This window comes from Pristiophorus japonicus, chromosome 19, assembly GCF_044704955.1.
Source record: "Pristiophorus japonicus isolate sPriJap1 chromosome 19, sPriJap1.hap1, whole genome shotgun sequence".
Lineage (NCBI taxonomy): Eukaryota > Metazoa > Chordata > Chondrichthyes > Pristiophoridae > Pristiophorus > Pristiophorus japonicus.
Window position 1 is genome coordinate 89,958,662 of NC_091995.1, and position 24,523 is coordinate 89,983,184.

The following is a 24,523-nucleotide window of genomic DNA, read 5'->3' on the forward strand; positions in this document are numbered from 1 at the left end:
AATCGTTTTGTTATGTCACTTCCTGTTTCGGGAGCAGTTGGCCGACAACGTTAGATTAAAAACGAAACATCTTTCAAACCTTACTTTTTTTTCCGTTCTTATGTACAAAAATTCAACTCTGTTCAACGAGAAACGCAAGCAACATTTGATAAAAGAAAGACTTGCATTTATATAACGACCGCCGGACGTGCTCGGAGCGCTTTACAGCCAAAGAAGTACTTTTTAATGTGGGACACGCGGCAGCCAATTTGCGCACAGCAAGCTCCCACAAACAGCAATGTGATAATGACCCAGATAATCTGTTTTCGCTGTGTTGAGGGATAAATATTGGCCCAGAACACCGGGGATAACCCCTTTGCTCTTCTTCAAAATAGTGGCCGTGGGATCTTTTATGTCCACCTGAGAGAGCAGACGGGGCCTCGGTTTAAGGTCTCATCTGAAAGACAGCACCTCCGACAGTGCGGCGCTCCCTCAGTACTGCCCCTCTGACAGTGCAGTACTCCCTCAGTACTGTCCCTCCAACAGTGCGGCGCTCCCTCAGCACTGCACTGGGAGCGTCAGCCTGGATTTTTTTGTGCTCAAGTCCCTGGAGTGGGACTCGAACCCACAACCGCCTGACTCAGAGGTGAGAGTGCTGCCCACTGAGCCACAGCTGACACAATAAAATAATTTGGACCCCACCTTATTCCCCACTTGGCACTTTTCGAAAGCATTTCAAAAGGGTCCATTTACCCAGCACATCCCTCTGACATTCCAGGTGGCTCATCTTCCCTTTGCCCTCCCCCATACCCCCCACCCCCCACCATCTCCTCTCCGGTCACAAAATTCCCCCGTCCCTTTTCCGAAAGTGCTAGGGACCACGTGCACACCTATACCTCTAGTGCCGTCTCTCAGATGAGACGTTAAACCGAGGCACCCATCTGCTCTCTCCGGTGGACGTAAAAGATCCCACGGGCACTATTTCAAAGAAGAGCGGGTGGGGGTGGGGAGGGGGGCGAGGGGAGGGGTAGTGTTTCATCCCACAACCAACGTCTCTGAAAAAAAAAAACAATTGAGCCGGTCGTGATCACGGTGGTGTTTGTGGGATCTTATTTTGCACACATTGGCCTTTTCCTACATTCATTCATTCATAGGGGGCAGTCCCTCGGAACCGAGGAAGACTTGCTTCCACTCCTGAAGTGAGTTGTTTGGTGGCTGAACAGTCCAATACAGGAGCCACAGACCCTGTCACATGGTGGGGCAGATATTCGTCGGGGGAAGGCGGGGTGGTGGGACTGGTTTGCCGCACGCTCCTTCCGCCGCCTGCGCTTGACCGCTTCACGCTCGCGGCGTCGAGACTCGAAGAGCTCAGCGCCCTCCCGGATGCACTTCCTCCACCTCGGGCGGTCCTCGGCCAGGGTCTCCCAGGTGTCGGTGGGGATGTTGCACTTTATCAGGGAGGGTTTGAGGGTGTCCTTGTAACGCTTCTGCAGCGACTACGCCACCAAAGAAAAAGTACTTCACTGGCCGGAAAGCTCTTTGGAACATCCTGAGGCGGCTATATAAATGCAAGTCTTTCTGTTCACCCCCCCCCCCCCACCCCTCCCGCCCCTCCGCAGCTCACCTCGCGCACCGTGACGTTGACCTAAGTGAGGTCGGTCATGCCTCGGCAAACGGCTGCGGCTTCTCCGCCTCCCCCAAGGCCCCAAGACCAGCCGGCCTGGGGGTTTGGTCACACAGGCACCCCTCTGCTTGTGAGGGAGCTCGGAGAGCTATCAGACCACGGTGGGGGAGGGGGCATCACAGCTGGATCTTATCCCGCCTGTAAGGAAATCTTTTTAAACTCAATTAAATGATTCCTCATGATTCAGGCGCGAGCGTCTGGTCCAAATGCAAGTTTATTACTCAGACACAATCATACAATGGTGATCACCATTCTACAATAACAACAACAACTTGTATTTATATAGCGCCTTTAACGTCCCAAGGTGCTTCACAGGAGACCAAAACTTTAACACCGAGCCACATAAGGAGATGACCAAAAGCTTGGTCAAAGAGGTAGGTTTTAAGGAGCGTCTTGAAGGAGGAAAGGGAGGTAGAGAGGCGGAGAGGTTTAGGGAGGGAGTTCCAGAGCTTGGGGCCCAGGCAACAGAAGGCACAGCCACCGATGGTGAAGTAATTATAATCAGGGATGCTCAAGAGGGCAGAAATAGAGGAACGCAGACATCTTGGGATGGTTGTGGGGCTGGAGGAGATTACAGAGATAGGGAGGGGGCGAGGTCCATGGAGGGATTTGAAAATAAGGATGAGAATTTTGAAATTGAGGCGTTGCTTAACTGGGAACCAATGTAGGTCAGCGAGCACAGTGGGGTGATGGGTGAGCGGGACATGGTGCGAGTTAGGACACGGGCAGTGAGCACAGGGGGTGATGGGTGAGCGGGACATGGTGCGAGTTAGGACACGGGGCAGCGAGCACAGGGGGTGATGGGTGAGCGGGACATGGTGCGAGTTAGGACACGGGCAGTGAGCACAGGGGGTGATGGGTGAGCGGGACATGGTGCAAGTTAGGACACGGGGCAGCGAGCACAGTGGGGTGATGGGTGAGCGGGACTTGGTGCGAGTTAGGACACGGGGCAGCGAGCACAGGGGGTGATGGGTGAGCGGGACATGGTGCGAGTTAGGACACGGGCAGTGAGCACAGGGGGTGATGGGTGAGCGGGACATGGTGCAAGTTAGGACACGGGGCAGCGAGCACAGTGGGGTGATGGGTGAGCGGGACTTGGTGCGAGTTAGGACACGGGGCAGTGAGCACAGGGGGTGATGGGTGAGCGGGACTCGGTGCGAGTTAGGACACGGGCAGCCGAGTTTTGGATGACCTCTAGTTTACGTAGGGTAGAATGTGGGAGGCCGGCCAGGAATGCGTTGGACTTGTACAACCTAGTTTCCTGCAGACCCAAGCTGATCAAGTTTGGCCTCCATCGGTGTTGGACATTCGACCGCCCCTTGAGCTCCAACCACAAGACGGTACTTAATACCCGTTTCTTTGTACCTCTCTTTTGTCATTGGTCACGTGTTCAAAAACCTCCCAGTCATTCTTAAAGTATCCTCCTCTTTAATGTGAGTCATATCGCATGATGCCCAGAATGTATATTGAAGCGAGTTCCCTTCTCCGCACCTTGACATAATGGCCATCTTGATGGTTCAACTGTTAATCAGTTTAAAGAATGAACTTGCATTTATATAGCGCCTTTCATGACCTCAAGCCGTCCCAAAGCGCTCACAGCCAATTCGGTACTTTTATTTTGAAGTGTAGTCGCTGTTGTAATGTGGGAAACGCGGCAGCCAATTTGCGCACAGCAAGCTCCAACAAACAGCAGTGAGATAATGTTTCTATTAAAAGTGATGTTGGTTGAGGGATGAATATTGGATGATTTAGAACTCCTCTGCTCTTCTTCCAGTAGTGGCCGTGGGATCTTTCACGTCCACCCCGAGAGAGCAGACGGGGCCTCGCTTTAAACGTCCAAAAGACAACTCAATATGTGGCACATCCATCCACCTGGCTCTTCTTCAAGAGTGACCTTGGTCACCGAGCGATGTTCTGGCTGTTATACCATTGAGGAGATGGGGTGAGGGGGTGGGGGGGAGAATAATTTTCAGCCAATCCCCATCCCATTATGGCATTTATCCAAATGCACTTTAATCTGTCATCCTGCCTTAACATTGCAAAAGGAATGTGACGGATGCAGAGAGGATGTTTCCACTGATAGGGGAAACTAAAACTCGGGGACATAGTCTCAGAATAAGGGGCCACCCATTTGAAACTCAGATGAGAAATTTCTTCTCTGAGGGTTGTAATTCTGTGGAATTCTCTGCCCCAGAGAGCTGTGGAGGCTGGGACATTTGAATATATTTAAGGTGGAGATAGACAGATTTTTGAACGATAAGGGAGTGAAGGGTTATGGGGAGCTGAGTCCATGATCGGATCAGCCATGATCTTATTGAATGGCGGAGCAGGCTCGAGGGGCTGAATGGCCTCCTCCTGCTCCTATTTCTTATGTTCTTTGTGACCATGAGGCTTTCGAATTGTCGTAAAAACCCATTTGGCTCACTAACGTCCTTTCGGGAAGGAAATTTGCTGTCCTTACCCGGTCTGGGTCTAACTGTGTCTCCGATCCCACTCCAAACTAATTGAGTCTTAAGTGCCCTCTGAAGGAGCCTAGCAAACTGCTCAGTTGACCCACCGCCACCTTCTTAGTGCAGTTAGGGATGGCCAATCAATGGCAACCTTGCCAGCAGTGCCCACATCTCTGGAATAAAGAAAGACTGGCATTTATATAGCGCCTTTCACGAGCACCGGACGTCTCAAAGCGCTTTACAGCCAATGAAGTACTTTTTCGGAGTGTAGTCACTGCTGTAACGTAGAGAAACACAGCAGCCAATTTGCGCACAGCAAGCTCCCACAAACAGCAACATGATAATGACCCAGATCATCTGTTTTTGTTATGTCGATAAATATTGGCCCAGGACACCGGGGAGAATTCCTCTGCTCTTCTTCGAAATAGTGGCCGTGGGATCATTTACGACCACCTGAGAGAGCAGGCGGTGCCTCGGTTTAAGGTCTCATCCGAAAGAAGGATGAATATATATTATTCGTGATAATGAATATATAGTAATCAGTGGGCTAAAATATAGCACGCTGGGGATATTGAAACCACAGGAAGGCGAGGACCCTGGCTGGTTCTTCACCTCCTTGGTGCTGAGGCTAACTGCGCCCCAACTGGGATCAGTGAACTCACGACAGATCAGGCATTGAATCATCGAGGCTGTATGGTCTGGAGCGTACTGGACAGTACACATTTCCGGGAGGCCGTAACAGAAGCGCTTGTGTGGTATGGTAGTGTAGCCACCCACAGCTCATGAGTTCAAATCCTCCCGTGACAAGTTTAAAATTAATTCTCGGGATGTGCACGTCGCTATCAAGTTCGGCATTTATTGCCCATCCCCAATTGCGAAGGTGGGGAGGGGCTCCTTCTTGAACCGCTGCAGTCCCGTGTGGTGACAGTGCTCCCACAGTGCTGTCAGGGAGGGAGTTCCAGGATTTTGACCCAGCGGTGATGAAGTATCGACCGACATAGAATCAGAGAAATTTACAGCACAGAAGGAGGCCATTTCGGCCCATCGTGTCCGCGCCGGCCGACAAAGAGCTATCCGACCTAATCCCACTTTCCAGCCCTCGGTCCGTAGCCCTGTAGGTTACGGCACTTCAAGTGCACATCCAAGTACTTTTTAAATGTGGTGAGGGTTTCTGCCTCTACCACCCTTTCAGGCAGTGAGTTCCAGACCCCCACCACCCTCTGGGTGAAGGAATTTCCCCTCAAATCCCCTCTAAACCTCTTACCAATTATTTTAAATCTATGCCCCCTGATTGTTGACCCTCTCTGCTAAGGGAAATAGGTCCGTCCTATCCACTCTATTTAGGCCCCTTATAATTTTATACACCTCAATAAGGTCTTCCCTCAGCCTCCTCTGTTCCAGAGAAGACAAACCCAGCCTATCCAATCTGTCCTTATAGCTAAAATTCTCCAGTCCTGGCAACATCCTCGTCAATCTCCTCTGCACCCTCTCCAGTGCAATCACATCCTTCCTGTAATGTGGTGATCAGAAGTACACGCAGTGGCCTAACTAGTGTTTTATACAGTTCTAACATAACCTCCCTGCTCTTGTATTCTATATGCCCAAGTCAGGACGGTATGTGTGACTTGGAGGGGACCTTGGGGGTGAAGGTGTTCCCATACACCCTGCTGCCCTTGTCCTTCTAGCTGATGGAGGCTACAGGGGAAGGAAATTGAATTCAATTTGTGATACAGCCACATTATAAAAGGCCAATCGGTTCACTATATTATGGTTCAGATACAGTGGATAGGAAGGACCCATTTCCCTTAGCAGAGGGGCCAATAACCAGGGGGCATAGATTTAAAGTAATTGGGAGGAGGTTTAGAGGCGAAATGTTTTCACCCAGAGGGTGGTGGGGGTCTGGAACTCACTGCCTGAAAGGGTGATAGAGGCAGAAACCCTCACCACATTAAAAAAGTACCTGGATGTGGACGTGAAAAGCCGTAACCTACAGGGCTACGGACCGAGAGCTGGAAAGTGGGATTAGGCTGGGCGGCTCTTTGTCGGCCAGCGCAGACACGATGGGCCGAATGCCCTCAGTGGATGAACTGGTAATGTGTAGTGTGATTGTTAAACCTTTGTTAATAAGCCAACTAGTTCTTAATAGCAGTGTATCGCTACGAATCTTTAAGCAAAGAACCCATGAAACAAATACATTACAGCCTCCTCCCGTGCAGTAAATGTCTAAGATTCTATGATATCCAATGGAAGGTACACCATCACCTGGTCTGGCCTACACGTGACTCCTGCCCCACACTACACGGTCAACTCTAAACGCCCTCTGCAAGCCGCGATGTTGTAAAATGAAGTGCGGCCCACCATCACCTTCTCCGGGAAATTAGGGATGGCCAATAAACATGTCCGCATGCTGGAAACAAATTTAAAAAAAAACAATTTTGTTTGGTTAACTTTTCACCCCCCAAAAAATCACCATAGCCAAAAGTAGCCTATGAGGTGAAAGTTTAAAAGAATTACACTGTTGTTGCTCCAATTTATTGTTTCCCTTTTTTAAAAGACTAAACTCACACATTAGTCCTCTGATGTTTGCAGTCCACGTGGTTTTTAATGGGTTTTGTTCAGGTGGTGAGGCCTCTTCTCTGAGCTGCTCCTGATGTTGGTGTGTCGGGTTTGCCAGTATTACTGGTGTGACCGGGGCCTGTTCCTGGTGCTGTCTTGCAGTCTAGGCCTGTGGGCATTGGCGGAGGCAACAGGCCACCTCCTAGATGCGAAGTGACTCCTTCCACCCTTTGCACCGTCCGCTCTAATCCTCCCCTTCTCCCTCCTGCCTGGGAGACGGGCCCCATCTCCGTCGTAGCATGGAAGACTGTGGACTTTGGATGTAGCTCAGCCAGTAGTGCCTGTATCCATTCTCTCCTCTGACGATCGTGCATTGACCTAGACTGGTCATGCAAGAGTTGGTGTTCACTGACAGACCTTTCCCTGCAAGCAAACACAATTTCCTTTCAAAGTTAACCAGAACCCCCACATCTCAGTCTCCACATTCTCTACAGCAGGGCTTCTCTCAACCAATGGTCTCTTGGCCAACCCTTCCCACTTTCCACCCGCGATTTAAAAATTCTCATCTTTGTTTCCAAGTCCCTCCATGGCCTCGCACCCCTCTTCCCTGTCCCTGTATCCTCCTCCAGCGCTATAGCCCTCCGAGATCCCTCCACTCCTCCAATTCTGGCCTCTTGCCTGTCATGTTTGTAACCTTCACATAACTGTAACCTTCATGTAACAACACTGTACACTGTATACACCTGATAAATGCACACCTTGACCACAGGGGGTGAACTTGTGGGAGACACTCCTCACCTGGCCATCCAGGTATATAAAGGGAGGTCCCACGCAGGGTCAGCACTCCTTGGTCCTGGGAATAAAGGTACAGGTCACAGAGTGACCTTGTCTGCAGTATGTACCTTGTGTTGATTTGCTGTAGTGTGTAAGGACACAACATTGCCCATCCTCAATTTCCATCGGTCCACCATTGGCTACTGCGCCTTCAGCTGCCTGGGCCCCAAGCTCTGGAACTCCCTCCCTAAACCTCTCCACTTCTCCGCCTCTCTCTCTCCTCCTTTAAGACGCTCCTTAAAACCTACCTCTTTGACCAAGCTTTTGGTCGCCTGTCCTAATATCTTCTTACGTGGCTCGGTGTCAAATATTGTTTGATAATCGCTCCTGTGAAGTGCCTTGGGACATTTATGTTAAAGGCGCTATATAAATGTAATTTGTTATTGTTTTGGTCAAAACGATTCCCCAAATGCTGGAAATCCAATCTCTTGAAGTATAGGCAACTCGACCCTAGTGGCTGTAAGGATAGACTATTAAATAGAATAAGCCAGTTGGCATTAATTAGAATGAGGTCAAATTGATGTAGAATATCTGTAGGGTTATCCGGTTAAAACGCACACCAGACAGACACAAATACACAGTGTGAGGAGGAGAGTAAATCGCTGATTAGACTCCAGTGTCAATCGGGAATAAATTCCTTTTGCAATCAAGATCGGAAGAGATGAGGGATTAAAGGCTTTAAAAAAAATTTGTTCCTGGAATGTGAGCGTCGCTGGCAAGGCCGGCATTTATTGCCCATCCCTAATTGCCCCTTGAGAAGAGGGGCAGTTAAGAGTCAACCACGTTGCTGTGGGTCTGGAGTCACATATCGGCCAGACCGGGTAAGGGCAGCAGATTTCCTTCCCTAAAGGACATCAGTGAACCGGATGGGGTTTTTACAGTAATCCTGCAGTTTCATGGTCACCATTACTGACAGTAACTTTTCATTCCCAATTTTACTTAATTAACGGAATTTAAATTCCCCAGCTGCCGTGGTGGGATTTGAACTCATGTCTCTGGATCATTAGTCCAGGCTTCAGGATTACTGGCCCAAAAACATAACCACTATGCTACCATACAGAGAATCCTAACATGCGACAGTGCATGAGGAACCTATTGGCCTAGCGATAGGTCTCAGGCGGTGGCATATGATTGGCGGTAAAGGATTAGCCAACCCTTATACGCAGCGCCTGATATTCAGATCCAATGCGCTCGTTTTGCACCACGAATCTCTCGGCCACAGAGTGTGATAAACCTAAAAGATGTTCATTGAAGTGGACGGGAATGATAGCAGCGTGACCCAGCCACTACACAAGCTGACCCACCAACAGAAGGTAACGCGGTAGTTAACCCTGTAGGTACAGGCCTTGGCTACCCTGTATAGTCTGACCCGGGACAACTGCGAGCGATGGAGAGCAGCCCGCTCTCCAGACTCAGTGAAAGATGGAACCATTTCGAAGAAGATCCGGCGAGTTCTTCCCGGTGTCGTGGCCAAAAATCTATCCTTCAATCAATATCACAAAAAACACATTGTCTGGTCGTTATCACATGGCTGCTAGTGGGAGCTTGCTGTGCGCAAATTGGCTGCCGTGTTTCGGAGAAAGAATTACAGTTCTATGGCAGCTCTCACGGTCACCGAACGTCTCAATGCACTTTACAGCCAGTGCAGTACTTTTGGAGTGTGGTTACTGTTGTAATGTAGGAAACACGTTCATTAATGTCCCTTTAGGGAAGGAAATCTGCCGCCCTTACCCGGTCTGGGCCTATACGTGACTCCAGGCCCACAGCAATGTGCTTGACTCTTAACTGCCCCTCTGAAATGGCCCAGTGAGCCACTCCATTGCACCAAACAGCGGTTCAAGAAGGCGGCTCACCACCACCTTCTCAAGGGGCAATTAGGGACGGGCAATAAATGCCGGCCTTGCCAGCGACACCCACACCCCAGGAACAAATAAATAAAATGAACCTTAAAATTAGAGGTAGGAAATTCAGGAGTGATGTCAGGAAGCACTTGTTCACACAAAGGGTAGTGGGAATCTGGAACTCTCTCCCCGAAAAGGCTGTTAAGACTGCGGGGGGGTGGTCTATTGAAAATGTCAAAACTGAGATTGATGGAGGCAAAGGTACTAACGTGTATGGAACCAGGGTGGGTAGATTTAGTTGAAATACCGATCAGACATGATCTAATTGAATGGCGGAAGAGGCTCGATGGGCTGAATGGCCTACTCTTGTTCCTATGTTCCTGTCACCTGAGCTGTTGGACAATCCTGCGAGCAAGCTGTTGATTAAATTGTAAAGAGCGCTGTCAGTAAGTGATGACACAGCTGCCCCTCTCTACTGATACTCCCCACGAAGGGGATCAGTAGAAGCTTTCCCAGTGAACCCCGGCCCGTTGCAGTACCCACCAGGGCAATACTTACACCACAGCTCTGGTCTGGTGTGGGCTTGGCAGCAGTGTGACGACCATCAGGGTGACAACAGCCAGCGGCAGTCCACTCTGTGCCACGGGCATGGCCAAAGCTAGGGGGAGGGGAGAGAAAGGGAGATAAACAATATACATTACACCGAAAAATCTTCCGCGGTTTACGGTCGAGAAATTCCCGCTTGCGCCTTCAGGGCTAGAGATTCAGTCGGAGGGCTCCGATGTTGGGCGGGCGCTTAATTTAACGGCGTAAGATTTTTAGCGCCGGGCCCAGCAACATTGGGCCCGATATTGGTGGCCTTACCGCCTGCTGCCGCCGAATTCTGCTGCCATTTTCCTCTCCCAGTTTCCACTTTGGGAGGAGCGGGCGGGGGAGGGGGGGAACCTCCAGGACGGCCAAGTCGCATAAGTGGCCTCCCACCGCCGAGGTGCCAGACTGGTGCGGGCGGGAGGGAGTCGGTGGGAGTCGGCGCTAGCAGGGGGAGACTGGTCTTACCCCGACGGTAGGTATGAAGACACGAACGAAAAGGTTCCTGAACATCTTTAAAAAGTATGTTTTTAACAGCGACTTACCTGGATGGGGGGGGGGTCCTCTGAAGGTGTCCCGGTAATGTTTTTTTGGTAAAGTTTTTTAAAACTTTTCAGGGTCCCCCCCCTCCCTGGGCCCGACCCCATCCTCGGCGGTACTTGGGTGGCAAGCTTTGCTGCCGCCCAGATTGACGGCGCAAGCCGTTATTTTGCCGCCAGGCAGTACTGCCACCTTTTTTTAAGAGGAATCTTTCAGGCAAAGTACCGCCCGGTCTCTCGGTGGCCGCCGGCGGGCCTTGATGCTCAGGAAAACCGGAGCCATTGAGTTTCAGCGCCCTGAGTGGGGCGGAGCACTAAGGGAAGGGTTCCCCACCTCTCGTCGGGCACTTGGCCGGGTTAGCAACTGAATATCCCGCTGCCAAAGAGCCGACTTTGTAGTGCCCTAACAGAGGCCTCCCTGCAAACATCACACATCCAAAAGATGGCACCTCCGACACTGCAGCGCTCCCTCAGCACTGCACGGAATACATAGGATAAAACTCCATAACATCACACTAATCAACAGTCTTGCATCCGGCATAAGAACATAAGAATTAGGAGCAGGAGTAGGTCCGACGGCCCCTCGAGCCTGCTCCGCCAATCAATAAGATCATGGCTGATCTTCAACTTCAAAACACTTTCCCGCCCGATCTTCATACCCCTTGATTCCCTTAGTGTCATACATGTGTAGCTTTTGCAGTGGAGACTCTGAATCAAGAAGCTCGACACCATCCAGAACAAAGCAGCCCGCTTGATCGGCCCCCCCATCCACCACCTTCAACACTCACTCCCTCCACCACCGGCGCCCCCTGGCTGCAGTGTGTACCATCTACAAGATGCACTGCAGCAACTCGCCAAGGCTCCTTCGACAGCACCTCCCAAACCCGCGGCCTCTACCACCGAGAAGGACAAGGGCAGCAGGCGCATGGGAACACCACCACCTCCACGTTCCCCTCCCAGTCACACACAGCATCCTGACTTGGAAATATATCGGCCGTTCCTTCATCGTCGCTGGGTCAAAATCCTGGAACTCCCTCCCTAACAGCACTGTGGGAGCACCTTCACCACACGGGACTGCAGCGGTTCAAGAAGGCGGCTCACCACCACCTTCTCAAGGGTCAACTCGGGATGGGCAATAAATGCTAGCGACGCCCCTATCTCAATGATTAAAAAGACATTTTAGAAAGGATACTAAGTCTCCCTGTGCATCAGACAAAAAAAATAAGTGACCCACTACGAACACGTCCTACCACAAACTGGCATTGCCAGCGAGCAGGAGGATGTTTCCCCCTGACTGGGGAGTCTAGAACCTGGGGTCACAGTCTCAGGATAAGGGGTCGGCCATTTAGGACTGAGATGAGGAGAAATTTCTTCACTCAGAGGGTGGTGAATCTTTGGAATTCTCTACCCCAGAGGGCTGTGGAGTCTCAGTCTTTGAGTATATTCAAGACAGAGATCGCTAGATTTTTGGGCACTAAGGGAATCAAAGGATATGGGGACAGTGCAGGAAAGTGGAGTTGAGGTCGAAGATCAGCCATGATCATATTAAATGGCGGAGCAGGCTCGAGGGGCCGAATGGCCGACTCCTGCTCCTATTTCTTATGTTCTTAAGTTATGTTCACCTGTGGACAAGGCTAATGCTGTTGTCCTCAGCTAAAGCCAGATGCATGGAGGTCGGTCAGCCTCTGCGGAGAGAAAATCAACGACAGACGGGAAAGGAAATGATGGAAAGTCTTACCCACGGACGGTGAAAACGGGACGCTTGTCTAGCCTGGCATGGCTGCACAGACTCAGTTGCTCTTCTGACCGCTTGTTGACTTTCGCGGGCAGATAGAGATGCTCAAGGGATCGTAGAATGCTGTGCGCTGGGTGAACTTATAGCCAAGCAACGGCACTAAATCAGCCCCATGCCACCGGGCACATTCTTACTGAAAATTAACAAAAAAAAAAATGCTCGGATCTCCAGCATCGCAAGGCTCGACATTCCATGGCAGGCTCCGGGGCAACAAACCGTTGCTGTGTGTGGTTCCACATCGCCTCCCCAGACGTTAACCACCTCAGTTACGGACATTTCTCCCAAGTGCAAGAAGTCGACCACATCCACATGCCATCCCGTCAGGCTGGAGCGTTATTTATGTATCTTCAGAGAACTGTAAAGCAAAGCCTTCTGCTAGCTTTGCAAACATCCAATGTGGATAAATGTGAGGTTATCCACATTGGTGGCAAAAACACAAAGGCAGAATATTATCTGAATGGTGGCAGAGTAGGAAAAGGGGAGGTGCAACGAGACCTGGGTGTCATGGTACATCAGTCATTGAAAGTTGGCATGCAGGTACAGCAGGCGGTGAAGAAGGCAAATGGCATGTTGGCCTTCATAGCGAGGGGATTTGAGTATAAGAGCAGGGAAGTCTTACTACAGTTGTAAAGGGCCTTGGTGAGGCCTCACCTGGAATATTGTGTTCAGTTTTGGTCTCCTAATCTGAGGAAGGACGTTCTTGCTATTGAGGGAGTGCAGCGAAGGTTCACCAGACTGATTCCTGGGACTGACATATGAGGAGAGACTGGATTGACTGGGCCTATATTCACTGGAGTTTAGAAGGATGCGAGGGGATCTCATAGAAACGTATAAAATTCTGACGGGACTGGACAGGTTAGATAAAGGAAGAATGTTCCCGATGTTGGGGAAGTCCAGAACCAGGGAACACAGCCTAAGGATAAGGGGTAAGCCATTTAGGACCGAGATGAGGAGAAACTTCTTCACTCAGAGAATTGTGAACCTGTGGAATTCTCTACCACAGAAAGTTGTTGAGGCCAGTTCATTGGATATATTCAAGAGGGAGTTAGATATGGCCCTTACGGCTAAAGGGATCAAGGGGTATGGAGAGAAAGCAGGAAAGAGGTACTGAGGTGAATGATCAGCCATGATCTTATTGAATGGTGGAGCAGGCTCAAAGGGCCGAATGGCCTACTCCTGCACCTATTTTCTTTGTTTCTATGTTTCCCAGATTGTCTCCCCTTCCCCTCCATTACCCACGGACATTCTGCCAGTCTGCTGTGGTTGCTTGCTCCCGTCTAGCAAAGCGTGCACAGTCTGATTCAACTAGCATTCCAACCCAGAGACAATCCCTCTCACCAATTCTTTTTCATAAGGTGTATGAAATTTAGAAGAATGAGAGGGGATCTCAGAGAAACATATAAAATTCTGACGGGATTGGACAGGTTAGATGCAGGAAGAATGTTCCCGATGTTGGGGAAGTCCAGAACCAGGGGTCACAGTCTAAGGATAAGGGGTAAGCCATTTAGGACCGAGATGAGGAGAAACTTCTTCACTCAGAGAATTGTGAACCTGTGGAATTCTCTACCACAGAAAGTTGTTGGGGCCAGTTCGGTAGATATATTCAAAAGGGAGTTAGATGTGGCCCTTACGGCTAAAGGGATCAAGGGGTATGGAGAGAAAGCAGGAATGGGGTACTGAAGTTGCATGATCAGCCATGATCTTATTGAATGGTGGTGCAGGCTCGAAGGGCCAAATGGCCTACTCCTGCTCCTATTTTCTATGTCTATGTTTCTATGACAAGAATTCTTTTCAAAAAATTCGTTCATGGGATGTGGGCGTCGCTGGCAAGGCCGGCATTTATTGCCCATCTCTAATTGCCTCGAGGAGGTGGTGGTGAGTTGCCTTCTTGAATGCCAGAGGCCAGTTAAGAGTCAAACACATTGCTGTGGGTCTGGAGTCACATATAGGCCAGACCGGGTAAGGGCGGCAGATTTCCTTCCCTAAAGGGACATTAGTGAACCAGATGAGTTTTTATGACAATCCGGTAGTCACCATTACTGACACTAATTTGTTTATTCCAGATTTATTCAATTAACTGAATTTTTTAATTCCCCAGCTGCCGTGGTGGGATTTGAAGTCACGTCTCCGGATCCAGGCCTCTGAATTACTAGTACCAGTAACATAAGCACTATGCTACCGTACTCCATTAGTATTTCCATTTCAGTCGTGTTAATTATTGGATTCTGTCTTAAAACATGCAGGGTTAAAATGCGTTCCTGCTAGCTGTTTCTGCGGAGAATACACAACCCAGAGTGGCTGATTCACACACCTCAGGAATAAGCAAAGCCCTTTTCTTTTTAGGATGGCCATCATATATGCAAGTTGACTGCTGCTATTGTCCTCGGGTGCAAACAGTTTAATAAGTCTTCCAAACCATTTGGAACCAATGAAACCACTCCATTTAAATACAAACATCCGATGCCGTTTTTTTTTTGCAGTACACGTTTATTTGCTCGCTTGATTTGCGTGGGAAAAATGATGTTTTGAATTCTGTAAATGTCTGATCACCGAAGCTAGCAACTCGCCAAGGCTTCTTCGGCAGCACCTCCCAAACCCGTGACCTCCACCACCTAGAAGGACAAGGGCAGCAGGCGCATGGGAACACCACCACCTCCACGTTCCCCTCCGAGTCACACACCATCCCAAATTGGAAATATATCGGCCGTTCCTTCATCGTCGCTGGGTCAGAATCCTGGAACTCCCTCCCTAACAGCACTGTGGGAGCACCTTCACCACACGGGACTGCAGCGGTTCAAGAAGGCGGCTCACCACCACCTTCTCAAGGGGCAATTAGGGATGGGCAATAAATGCCGGCCCCGCCCACATTACGAGAATTAATTCTTTTAAATCTTCATTTATATAAATGCAAGTCCTTAAGTCCTTTCCTTTAACATTAATGGCATCTTGCATGATAGGTCTTTGGATCGTTACCGAAGTTTCTCAGTCTAAAACCCCACTGTGGTGTTGCTCATGGATAGTCCACGTACTGGCGTATGTTTTGTGGTGTTTCTTGCAATCCTACTGAAGCCTAAATGCAACAACAGTTTAGCCGTCGCTGCAATGCAGCAGATTTACTGAACTATATCACATGACTGACATAACAAAATAATCACACGCCTCACTGATACTGAACTATAGCTTTAACATCTGCAATAGAAACAGAAAATTCTGGAAATACTCAGCAGGTCAGGCAGCATCTGTGGAGAGGAAGAAAGACTAGAATATATATATTATCATCATAGGCAGTCCCTCATATTGAGGATGACTTGCTTCCACGCCAAAAAGGGATGAATTCACAGGTGTTTCAATGAAGGACCTGATATTCCGGATCCTGAACTACATGTTGAAGGGTGGAAGATGCCTGTGCGTGGATTTTTTTAACGTGGGGTGGCCGTTGCACACCAGCCACCACATAAACATAAGAACATAAGAAATAGGAACAGGAGTAAGCCATACGGCCCCTCGAGCCTGCTCTGCCATTCAATAAGATCATGGCTGATCTGATCATGGACTCAGCTCCACTTCCCTGCCTGCTCCCTATAACCCCTTATTGCTCAAGGAACTGTCTATTTCTGTCTTAAATTTATTCAATGTCCCAGCTTCCACAGCTCTCTGAGGCAGTAAATTCCACAGATTTACAACCCTCTGAGAGAAGAAATTCCTCCTCATCTCAGTTTTAAATGGGCGGCCCCTTATTCTAAGATCATGCCCTCTAGTTCTAGTCTCCCCCATCAGTGGAAACATCCTCTCTGCATCCACCTTGTCAAGCCCCCTCATAATCTTATACGTTTCAATAAGATCACCTCTCATTCTTCTGAACTCCAATGAGTAGAGGCCCAACCAACTCGACCTTTCCTCATAAGTCAACCTCCTCATCCCCGGAATCAACCGAGTGAACATTCTCTGAACTGCCTCCAAAGCAAGTATATCCTTTCGTAAATATGGAAACCAAAACTGCACGCAGTATTCCAGGTGTGACCTCACCAATACCCTGTACAGCTGTAGCTTTTATACTCCATCCCCTTTGCAATTGGCTTGACAGAGCTAGGTCTTGGTCCAGTGGCGAGGATTGACCAAGGTGACTGGAGACCAGCTCTGCTGCACGGACCTAGTGCGCGCACATATCGCACAGTGTGGGCTGGGCCCGTGCTGCCTCGGGCCCTTGCCTCTCCTGGGCCCCGACCTCTCCGCTCCTGCTGTACCTGCCCACGCTCCAATGCCGGATGATCTACTGAGCGTTTCAAGCATTTTCTGTTTTTAGTGTAGGAACATTTATATGCCGCCTTTCACGACCACCGGGTGTCTCAAAGTGCTTTATAGCCAATGAAATACTTTTGAAGTGTAGTCACTGTTGTAATGTAGGGAAATATTGTGATGCTACACTATTTATCTCGCACTTTACAAAAATTTGCAAGAGACTGTGTTTATCCCTCCTACAAAACCTTCTCTCAATTTTAAGTATATTTTATACTTCACTCCAAGATTTGATTAAGAAGTAACCACTTTATATACATATTTATTCCTCCTTGCTTCCCCAACTTATTTTTTCAATTATTTAGATGGTTATAGTATTTTTTTCGCCCACTTTGTGGCTTTATAATTTTCTTGAAGATGCTGCTGTTGGCACTTTGAGTACTTGGCACGTTGATCAGACGGTTATTGCTTGTCGTCCTGGATTGACTACGACCCCGATAAGAATGAACAGCCTTCTCGCGTCGCATCACTGAAGTCATTTTTTTTTTTTGCCTAAAAAGGTAACAGCTTTGTGGACAACAAGGCAGATCAGCCGTATGGCTGCAGGGTCTTCATTGGCCCCCCCTCAGTAACACACAAAAAAACATTGTGTTTTGACAAAAATGTTCAAACTCAAAACGGTAACAGAATCATATAGCACAGAAGGAGGCCATTGGTCCCATCGTGCCTGTGACAGAAAGATAGAAGGAAAGGTAGAAGGATAGATAGATCGATAGACAGACAGACAGACAGACAGACAGACAGGCAGGCAGACAGACAGACAGACAGATAGATAGATAGATAGAAAGAAAGAAGAAAGACTTGCATTTATATAGCGCCTTTCACGACCACCGGATGTTCCAAACCGCTTTACAGCCAATGAAGTACTATTGGAGTGTAGTCACTGTTGTAATGTAGGAAACGCAGCAGCCAATCTGCGCACAGCAAGCTCCCACAAACAGCAGTGTGATAATGACCAGATCATCTGTTTTAGTGATGTTGATTGAGCGATAAATATTGGCCCCAGGACACCGGGGATAACTCCCCCTGCTCTTCTTCGAAATAGTGCCGTGAGATCTTTTATGTCCACCTGATGGGGGGCCTCGGTTAAACGTCTCATCCGAAAGACGGCACCTCCGACAGTGCGGCACTCCCTCAGCACTACACTGGGAGTGCCGCACTGTGGTTTTTGAGCTCAAGCCCCTAAAAAATTAAGAGGAGATTTAAGAGGAAATTATGAGAGGCTTTGATGCGGTAAATAGGGATAAATTACTTCCACCAGTCTGTGAGTCAGTAACTGGAGGACATAAATTACAGATCATCAAAAGAACAAAGGCAACAGTCGGAAAGTATTTTACACAGCAGGTTGTTAGGGTATGGAATGCTCTACCAGAAATAGCGATGGAAGCAAAATTCACAATAGCTTTCAAAGCAAAGTGAGAAGAGAAAAATATTAAAGGGTATTGAGGGAGGGTTGTGGGGAATGGGACTAAAGCGACAGCTCTTTGCAATGGGACAAATGGCCTCTTGTGCTGTCAAATTCGAATGATTTGGTTTGGCTAATCAGCATGGCTAACAGATGGGGGATACTTGAGTCGCTCAGGCAAACAGGACAGACACTTGGCAAGTGACATTTTGAAGGGGGAGCCCACTTTTCACGCACACTATAAATGTGTACTAGATGCAAGAGTTTTTAATCGACAACAACTAGTATTTATATAGCGCCCTTTAACATAGTAAAACGTCCCAAGGTGCTTCACAGGAGTGTTATAAGAGTGTTATAAAAAAAAAAAATTTGACACCGAGCCACATAAGAAGAAATTAGCGCCGATGACCAAAAGCTTAGTCAAAGAGGTCGGTTTTAAGGAGCGACTTAAAGGAGGAAAGAGCAGTAGAGAGGCAGAGAGGTTTAGGGAGGGAGTTCCAGAGCTTGGGGCCCAGGCAACAGAAGGCACGGCCACCGATGGTGGAGCGATTATAATCAGGGATGCTCAAGAGGGCAGAATTAGAGGAGCGCAGATTTCTCAGGGGTTCCAAGGCTGAAGGAGATTACAGAAACAGAGAGGGGCGAGGCCATGGAGGGATTTTGTAAACAATGCTGCTTAACCGGGAGCCAGTGTAGGTCGTCAGCGAGTACTGGGGGTGATGGGTGAGCGGGACTCGGTGCGAGTTAGGACACGGGGCAGCCGGGTTTTGGATGACCTCTAGTTTTTCGTAGGCTAGAATGTGGGAGGCCAGCCAGGAGTGTGTTGGAATGGTCAAGTCTAGAGGTAGCAAAGGCACGGATGAGAGCTTCAGCAGCGGATGAGCTGAGGCAGGGGCGGAGACGGGCGATTAGACGGAGGTGGAAATAGGCGGTCTTAGTTATGCCGCGGCTAGATAATACATCGATAATCAGATAGATAATACATGCATGAAAATCTTGCTCGTGTTAGATTCAACACAATGTGTGCTCTGGTCAAACACAACAGGGTTAAGTCCAAGAATCCAAGCAGATACCTCCAGCAAATAAGTCTGCATTCTTTTGAGCAGAAAATGCTTGGCAGTGATGCTCAAGGACTATGGCAGCTGCTGTAGAAACAGGTTCGAGGCTCCAACTATCTCCCTCCAGCCCTGTTCCTGGAAAGGCAACCAGTGGAAAGATTTACTACCATTTACTCACCAGATTCTCCATGCTTTTCGAAGATTTAAGAGCAAAAAAGCGTCTAAAGCTCCGTAAGGGCTTCTATTCTCCTTTTTATTTTCCTCCTTCTCCAAAACAATGGCTCTTGCTGTGTGCTTCCATAGCTGCTGGCAGCACTGCAGTTTCTCACCTGTGCGGACTGACCGTTGGGAGACTGCTCGATCACAGAAGTCATTGCATGGTGCCCCTGTCCAACATCCACGCACAGTGTCATTGGAAGGCAGTCAGGAGCGGGAATCCTGGCTAATTATTTGGATGGCTCTTTCTCATCCAGGTCAGCGAGGCACAATTGCAGCACCGCAGGGGAGCTTGGCTAACTCAACACACAGCAGGGATTAAAACATGGGCCCTTTTTGGGCTATGTCGATTAATTGTAAAGAACCAACGACCAAAGCGCGAGAGGCCGGAGAGAGTGCGGAAAAGCGAGGCAGAGCCTGCGCACGGAGAGCAGCGAGCTGGAGCTGGAGCCCGAGGTACAGGGTCAGTATTTTAGGGACAGACTCACAAGCTGCTCCAAGATCAACGCGCTCACCTACACTGCGATCTCTGAAAACCAGGGAGAGAGGACCTGAGGGAGGGTGTCAGTAGGAATATGTGGGTGTGTGTGCTAGGCCCCATGCGGCACAGCCTGGTCTCCAATTGTCTTGGATCCCCCCGTGCCATTGGACCAAGACCTTGCTCTGTCAAGCCCGTGTCGTGTGCAACGGCCACCCCACATTAAAAGAATCTACGCACAGGCATCTTCTACCCTTCAAAATGAAGTGTGGGACCTGGCATGTCATCTTAGAACTCATTTTAGTGTGGAAGCAAGTCAGACTCGACGCCAGGGGATTGCCTAACAAGAACATGTCAATTAATAGCATACCGGGTGTTGCAGGGATGATGAGAAAGCACAGAAGGAAGCCATTCGGCCCATCATGCCTGTGCCGGCTCTTTGAAAGAGCTGTCCAATTAGTTCCACTCCCCCCTGCTCTCTCCCCTATAGCCCTGCAAAAATGTCCCCTTCAAGTATTTCTCCAATTCCCTTTTAAAAGTTATTATTGAATTTGCTCCCACCATCTTTTAATTCCGGCCATATATTACTGTTTCCAGCGACATTGAAAATAGTACCACTTTGTTCAAACTGTAACTTTCAGGAGTTACAATGACTTTAAAGGCTGCAGTGGTAAGTTAATAACTTTGGTCTCCTTACCAAAAGAAGGGTATACTTGCCATAGAGGGAGTCCAACGAAGGTTCACCAGACTGATTCCTGGGATGGGGGGATTGTCCTATGAGGAGAGATTGAGCAGACTAGGCCGATATTCTCCAGAGTTTAGAAGAATGAGAGGTGATCTCATTGAACATGCACAATTCTTACAGGACTTGACAGGGTAGATGCAGGGAGGATGTTTCTCCTGGCTGGGGAGTCTAGAACCAGGGGTCACAGTCTCAGGATAAGGGGTCGGCCATTTAGGACTGAGATGAGGAGAAATTTCTTCACTCAGAGGGTGGTGAATCTTTGGAATTCTCTACCCCAGAGGGCTATGGAGGCTCAGTCGCTGAGTATATTCAAGACAGTGATTGATAGATTTTTGAATATTAAGGGAATAAAGGGATATGGGGATAGTACAGGAAAGTGGAGTTGAGGTAGATCAGCCATGATCTCACTGAATGGCAGAGAAGGCTCGAGGGGCTGAATGGCCTACTCCTGCTCCTAATTCTTGTTTTTATAAGAACATAAGAAATAGGAATAGGAGTAGGCCATACAGCCCCTCGAGCCTGCTCTGCCATTCAATAAGATCATGGCTGATCTGATCATGGACTCAGCTCCACTTCCCCGCCCACCCCCCATAACCCATTATCGTTTAGGAAACTGTCTATCTCTGTCTTAAATTTATTCAATGTCCCAGCTTCCACAGCTCTCTGGGCAGCAAATTCCAGATTTACAACCCTCTGTGGGAAGAAATTTCTCCTCATCTCTGTTTTAAATGGGCGGCCCCTTATTCTAAGCTCATGCCCTCTAGTTCTAGTCTCCCCCATCTTCTCTGCATCCACTTTGTCAAGCCCCCTCATAATCTTATACGTTTCAATAAGATCACCTCTCATTCTTCTGAATTCCAATGAGTAGAGGCCCAACCTTTCCTTATAAGTCAACCCCCTCATCCCCGGAATCAACCTAGTGAACCTTCTCTGAACTGCCTCCTTAGCAAGTATATCCTTTCGTAAATATGGAAACCAAAACTGCACGCAGCATTCCAGGTGTGGCCTCACCAATCCCTTATATAGCTGCAGCAAAACTTTCCTGCTTTTATACTCCATCCCCTTTGCAATAAAGGCCAAGATACCATTGGTCTTCCTGATCACCTTGTGGTTTACACTTACCCCAGTGCTACTCTGCTCTGTTGCCTCCTGCCTTTTGCATTCTTTCTTGGGTTCCTGTTCATCTGAGCTCTCACCCACTCTAACTAGCTCAGAGCCCTCTCCTGGGTTCCGAATACTCCTTGCATTGAGGCACCGAGCTTTCATGCTTGCCTTTTTATTACACTTTGACCCTTTAGAATTTTGCTGTACAGTGGCCCTTTTTGTTTTTTGCCTTGGGTTTCTCTGCCCTCCACTTTTACTCATCTCCTTTCTGTCGTTTGCTTTTGTCTCCATTTTGTTTCCCTCTGTCTCCCTCCATTGGTTCCCATCCCCCTGCCATATTAGTTTAACTCCTCCCCAACAGCTCTAGCAAACACTCCCCCTAGGACATTGGTTCCGGTCCTGCCCAGGTGCAGACTGTCCGGTTTGTACTGGTCCCACCTCCCCCAGAACCGGTTCCAATGGGTGGGTGGGGTGCTTGGGTTGTCGTGCACACCTTCTACTGTTTGCGCTTGGCTTCCGCTTGATCCCGGCAAAGAGACTCGAGGTGTTTGGCGCCTTCCCGGATGCTTCCCTCCACTATGGGCGGTCTTGGGCCAGGGATTCGCAGGTGTCAGTGGGGATATTGCACTTTTTCAACAAGGCTTTGAGGGTGTCCTTGAATCGTTTCCTCTGCCCACATGGGACTCGCTTGCAGATTCAATTGTGGCTTTCAAATGGAATTGGGTAAGTACCTGAAGGAAAAAAAATTGCTGGGCTACGGGCAAAGGAGTGGGGCTGGCTGAAGTGCTCTTGCAGAGAGCCGGCAAAAGCTCGATGGGCCGAATGTCCTACTTCTGTGCTGTAACCAATCTAGAGTATGCTGTTGAATCATTTCTGTTAAGAAGTCCATGGGAATGGTGTGGGTTGACTTGTTCTAACCTCTGCCTCGGTGATGAAAGACAACCCAATGTTGTGTTGTGGTACAAGTATTAAATAAGGTATTGGGTTGTTTTAGCAGAGGAAGAGCACAAACAAGAGATTAAACTGATTGCTGGATAAGGTGTTGATATACACCAGCTTTACTGCGATGTTCAACTCTTAGATATGAGAAGAATCCAAGATGATCCCAAGTATCTCTATAGATATGTAAAAGAAAAAGGTTAGTAAAGACAAACTTAGGTCCCCTGCAGTCAGAATCAGGGGAAGTCATAACGGGGAACAAAGAAATGGCAGACCAATTGAACAAGTACTTTGGTTCGGTATTCACTGAGAAGGACACAAACAACCTTCCAGATATAAAAGGGGTCGGAGGGTCTAGTAAGGAGGAGGAACTGAGGGAAATCCTTATTAGTCGGGAAATTGTGTTGGGGAAATTGATGGGATTGAAGGCCGATAAATCCCCAGGGCCTGATGGACTGCATCCCAGAGTACTTAAGGAGGTGGCCTTGGAAATAGTGGAGGCGTTGACAGTCATTTTCCAACATTCCATTGACTCTGGATCAGTTCGTATGGAGTGGAGGATAGCCAATGTAACCCCACTTTTTAAAAAAGGAGGGAGAGAGAAAACAGGGAATTATAGACCGGTCAGCCTGACATCGGTAGTGGGTAAAATGATGGAATCAATTATTAAGGATGTCATAGCAGTGCATTTGGAAAGAGGTAATATGATAGGTCCAAGTCAGCATGGATTTGTGAAAGGGAAATCATGCTTGACAAATCTTCTGGAATTTTTTGAGGATGTTTCCAGTAGAGTGGACAAGGGAGAACCAGTTGATGTGGTATATTTGGACTTTCAGAAGGCTTTCAACAAAGTCCCACACAAGAGATTAATGTGCAAAGTTAAAGCACATGGGATTGGGGGTAGTGTGCTGACATGGATTGAGAACTGGTTGTCAGACAGGAAGCAAAGAGTAGGAGTAAATGGGGACTTTTCAGAATGGCAGGCAGTGACTTGTGGGGTACCGCAAGGTTCTGTGCTGGGGCCCCAGCTGTTTACACTGTACATTAATGATTTAGACGAGGGGATTAAATGTAGTATCTCCAAATTTGCGGATGACACTAAGTTGGGTGGCAGTGTGAGCTGCGAGGAGGATGCTATGAGTCTGCAGAGCGACTTGGATAGGTTAGGTGAGTGGGCAAATGCATGGCAGATGAAGTATAATGTGGATAAATGTGAGGTTATCCACTTTGGTGGTAAAAACAGAGAGACAGACTATTATCTGAATGGTGACAGATTAGGAAAAGGGGAGGTGCAACGAGACCTGGGTGTCATGGTACATCAGTCATTGAAGGTTGGCATGCAGGTACAGCAGGCGGTTAAGAAAGCAAATGGCATGTTGGCCTTCATAGCGAGGGGATTTGAGTACAGGGGCAGGGAGGTGTTGCTACAATTGTACAGGGCCTTGGTGAGGCCACACCTTGAGTATTGTGTACAGTTTTGGTCTCCTAACTTGAGGAAGTACGTTCTTGCTATTGAGGGAGTGCAGCGAAGGTTCACCAGACTGATTCCCGGGATGGCGGGACTGACCTATCAAGAAAGACTGGATCAACTGGGCTTGTATTCACTGGAGTTCAGAAGAATGAGAGGGGACCTCATAGAAACGTTTAAAATTCTGACGGGGTTAGACAGGTTAGATGCAGGAAGAATGTTCCCAATGTTGGGGAAGTCCAGAACCAGGGGTCACAGTCTAAGGATAAGGGGGAAGCCATTTAGGACCGAGATGAGGAGGAATTTCTTCACCCAGAGTGGTGAACCTGTGGAATTCTCTACCACAGAAAGTTGTTGAGGCCAATTCACTAAATATATTCAAAAAGGAGTTAGATGAAGTCCTTACTACTAGGGGGAATCAAGGGGTATGGTGAGAAAGCAGGAATGGGGTACTGAAGTTGCATGTTCAGCCATGAACTCATTGAATGGCGGTGCAGGCTAGAAGGGCCGAATGGCCTGCTCCTGCACCTATTTTCTATGTCTATGTT